Source organism: Euprymna scolopes, chromosome 8 (genome assembly GCF_053919585.1).
Source record: "Euprymna scolopes isolate OS-2025 chromosome 8, ASM5391958v1, whole genome shotgun sequence".
Taxonomy (NCBI): Eukaryota; Metazoa; Mollusca; class Cephalopoda; order Sepiida; family Sepiolidae; genus Euprymna; species Euprymna scolopes.
In genome coordinates this window covers 41,118,015-41,123,014 of record NC_136489.1, presented here as the reverse complement: position 1 = coordinate 41,123,014, position 5,000 = coordinate 41,118,015, and the positions used below count along the sequence as shown (strand labels likewise).

Genomic DNA, 5,000 nt, shown 5'->3' with positions numbered 1-5,000 from the left:
AATACCAAGGGTAAAAAAAAAGAAAAAGAGAATTAAAATTTTTTTTTCTCTGTCTTACTGGCATCTGCATCAATATAACTACCACTATATATTATAAGGATCGTAGAAGTATGTATATATACTTATGACAAGTAAGCTACAGTGAAAAACAACGTGGGAAACTGACGAACTAGTATCAAATAAGGATTGTGTAGGAAGAACGGTATCGAGGACAAAGAAATAATGAGAAACTCTGAACAGCTTGCAATGACAAGGAACATTGCTTTTTTCTGTTTGCTTTGTGTGAGTGCATCGCTATATTAATTACGTTGATTGTGAAAAGAAGAGGGGAAACTATTTTATTTTGTTGCAAGGAAATTAAATAAGTTAATAAGCTAATTGCACAAGTGTAAAACTTAAAGATATATGTGTGTATACGTACATGTATATGTGCATTCATGTATATATATATATATATATATATATATATATATATATATACACGAGTACATGTATGTGTGTATATATACACGTATGTATATATCTATATATATATACGAGTATGTATCTATGTGTATATATATACAAATATATATCTATATATATATATATATATATATGAATATGTACTTATATGTGTGTATATATATATACGAGCATGTATCTATGTGTATATATATACATATATATATATATATATATACGAGCATGTATCTATATGTGTATATATATATATATGTGTCTGTATATGTATATTAATATGTATGCGTGCATATATATATATATATATATTAATTAATTTTTTTTTATTTCATTTTTTTAAACGAAACACAGCGTTTTAATTATTCAAGAGGCCCTGGTCAAGTTAGACACATTACTTAAAGATGAAATACATTTTGTTTTCCAAAAGTAATTCAGTTTTTAGATTAAATGTCATGTGTCGTTTGTTTCTTTTTTTTTTTCTGTAAAATATGTTGCAAGAAATATTGTTGAACTCAAATACGTTTCAAGTGTGAAAAAATGTTTTTCGTTGTTTTTTTAAAAATTCCTTTCTAATTTGTTTATTTTTTAATCGTTAAAACGAGAACTCTTTTACCGAATATTAACTTATTCTTAATTATTTACACAGAATCGTATGTTCCTGCCTTTACTTGGACAGCAAAAAATTGGGTCATATTTATAGAGTGCTATACAATTTAAGTAATATATATATCTGTGTGTGTGTGTGTGTGTTAATTTATATCGTAGGAGACGAAAGAAAGAAAACAATCTTTTGAGTTTCTTATTTTTCGTCTTTCTCTTAAAATTGATATTTTGCTAACATATCAGTCGCTATCGCTTTAATGAGTTCCATATGAAAACAATTTTTAGGGATTTCGTTTCCTTTTGATGGCCACTTTTTATATTCTTTAAATTAAACCAACATTTCTGTTACATAGATGTAAGTATAGGCGGATATTACATATCAGAGAGAATAATGCTCGAATAATATCATAATGGATTCTTATAAAATTATGGTGAAAACGAAAAGTAAAATGGCTGCTTTGTATCTTATGGTTTTTTTTTATTCTAAAATAGTCGTAAATTGTGAATAAATTTGAATTTAGATTTGAGAAAAAATAGAGACACATGATGATCTAAAGGTATAAAAACGAACAATTTTAAAGAATTTGAGCAGTTTTATATATTTTTAAGCTTCCTTTTAGATTAAACTTAAGTAGTTATTGCATCAACATTTTACAGGAGTAACGGTTAATATTAATCGTATCGTACGAAAACATTCTTTTTAAATTAAGCAGTTTTAAATTTGAAAAGCTAGACAGTCCTTGCATAAAACAGTAATTACAAGAATTTAACATTGTGACATGAAACAGAAATATTCAAGAAAAGTTAAGCAATTTAAATTTTTTTTATTTTTGATTAAATTTGAATAGTTTTTTTCTGAAAACATTTCAAGGAGTGTTATTACGATGCCTTAATCATCTATAAAAGTGAGAATATGTACGTGAGGACATTTCTCAACCAATTTTTGATCTACAAATTGAAATTGAAAGCTTAAAATCCAAGGCATGAAAATTGTTAAACAAAATGTTTTTACTATAGGCTTTAAAAATAAAGGTACAAGATTCAATTTGAAATTTATTTATCTTCAAAGTGTACTTTTATAAATTTTACAAAGGTATAAAAATTTAATTTAAATTGAATCAAAAAATTACCTTGGATTTATTTTATGTATTTACATTCTGTTGCACTTCCTAAAAAATCATTGAAAATTTTATATCTATCTCATTAATTGCTAGATGAAAGATAATGTTTTTAAATTGAAACAAATTGTACATTACATAAAATAAATCCAAGGAAATTTTTTGATTCACTTTAAATTAAATTTTTATATCTTTGTAAAATTCATAAAAGTGCACTTTGAAGATAAATAAATTTCAAATTGAATCTTGTACCTTTATTTTTAAAGCCTATAGTAAAGACATTTTGTTTAACAATTTTCATGCCTTGGATGAAATGCTTTTCTAACTTATATCTTATCTTTTTAAGATTATATTTTAAAACTCTCCTCTCTATTTCAGTTTGTATTTCTCCTCACACAACAACTCATTTTTGCAACACCCTCTTTGTATTGTTACAGGTCTGATATTCTGTTTCAGTTTGTATTCCTCCTCACACCACAACTCATTTTTGCTATCCCCTCTTTGTATTATTACAGGTCTGAATATTCTGTTTCAGTTTGTATTTCTCCTCACACCACAACTCATTTTTTGCAACCCCCTCTTTGTAATACAAGTCTGAATAATGAGAAAATCTGAATTTTTTTAACAAAAACTTTAAAATAACATTTTTAGATTAAATTTTTTAAAACTTCTTTTAGAATAGAAAATCTTTAAAATTTAATAAGGAACATATTTCATATAGGTTTCATTAACAAATATTCAGTACATAACGAGAAAAATAGAGATGAAAATTTCAAAATGACTGTATAACTGGTTACGGTCAATAGTAGTCCTCGCCAACGAAAGTCTTTGTTATTGTTATTCTATTATCATTATTATTATTTAAAGCATTTTGTGTCCTGCTCTTTCGCGCGAGGACTAATATATATATTACACTGCAATTTGACAAAGATTTGAGTATACTAATACTACTAATAATACACACACAACAAATAAACAAACAATCTACACATCAGTATAATTAACCATAGAAATACATGAAATAAAACTGTTTTCCTTGTATTTTCATAATTTTTTAACAGCCAGTTTATTTAAAGATAATCTCTATGCTATTGTATTCAAATATATTTTTTCATATTATTAATGTTGAACAAAGACTTTCTGATGTACTTCAGTGTTTCACATGTTCTATATATTTGTTGTAATTCTTTGTTCTGTATAAAATGAACCAAATAAAACAATTATGTTTGCAGAAAGGATTGTGAATTTTTATAACGATAACATGAGTGGCATTTAGAAGAGCACCTTTTAAATTCATTTCTGCGAGAGAAATATCTTGGAGGCTTCTTAATATTCTTTAAGGGTGCCATTCTATTCACACGTTTAGTGATAGGAATGCTATTTTAAACGAAAACCTGACAGACCGTATGGCAACCAAACGAAAATCCTAATTTCATAGATAAAAAAATTATATTTAAATGTGACAGACCAACGAAAATCTTGAGTGAATTATAGTAATAAAAATGCTATTCAAAATTCAAACGTGACAGATTATAAATAGTATTTCCAGATAGAGTATGACAGACTAAGGAAAATCCTATATATGTATAACTAAATGTTTTTTCTCTTCCGTATATTTTTAAAAGTTAACAAACTTTCAGGATTATATATATATATATATATATATATATATATATATATATATATATATATATATATATATTACATTTTCACCCCAAACAAGGCACATTGCCACTTTGGTGTAGAGGGCTACTATCAGGGGCAACAACTACTGGGGTACTATGTAGGGATTTGGGCAGCAAGATGTCGGTTCACGTTTCACTAGAAAATCTTTAAAATTTAATAAGGAACATATTTCATATAGGTTTCATTAACAAATATTCAGTACATAACGATATATATATATATATATATATATATATATATATATATATATATATATATATATTTATTATAAAAGTTTATTAGCGGTACAAAATTTATATATCACAGAGAAGAGAGTTCTTTTTAACCCTAATTCGACACGCCTTTCATCATCCTAATAAGGGGTAAACGATGGCATTTTGATATTTAAAAAAGAGAGTAAGGGGTAAAATACCTAATTTTATTCCCCCTACTTTCTTTTTAAAAATCAAAATACTATAGTTTACCTCTGATGAGGATGGTAACAAACGTCTCGGATTAGGGTTAAAAAGTACTTTCTTCTCTCTCATATATATAATTGTGAGAATGTGTGTGTGCAAGAGAGGACAATTCTCAAACTATATACTCAACGAATTTTTCATCTACTGGTATATCGGGTCGGGTGTTCAGACACATGGAAAATATTTTAATCGGTTTTCATCCTAAAAAGGACTGCTAAGGGGGTAAAATTGAAAAATTGGTACGGGGGGGGGGATCGGATTTTATCAGTTTGTCAGCTGTTGCGCAGATGCGCATGCATGACTCGTTCACATGACGGATTCTTTACGTTTAGAAAAAGTATGTTTGAAAAATCTTTTTAAAGATCGTGTTATTTTATTGTACTTAATTCACTATCTTTAGGTTTTGGTTTCGATCACAGTTCGAGTATATATATTTCCTTACAAGAAACGAATTGTTTAAAAAAAATATAATACTCGCATACAAATGTCACAGACATTGCATAAAATAAAATATAATATTTATGCGTATTTTCCGACCGGGCAATGCTGGCGGCCTGCTAGTGTATATAGTCATCCACAGATAGAATGTTTCGCTGCATCACAGCCCTTTTAAAATTATGTGCGGCAGACCAGCCTGAGTACATGCGAACAGAACTTGTTCTATATATGCCTG

General features: G+C 27.3%; 1 protein-coding gene across 25 annotated transcripts in view; it reads right to left on the bottom strand.

The window, feature by feature from the left end:
- LOC145283523 (transcription factor collier-like) overlaps positions 1-5,000 on the bottom strand; it is a 581,603-nt gene that overhangs the window by 145,895 nt on the left and 430,708 nt on the right. The window lies entirely within an intron of this gene.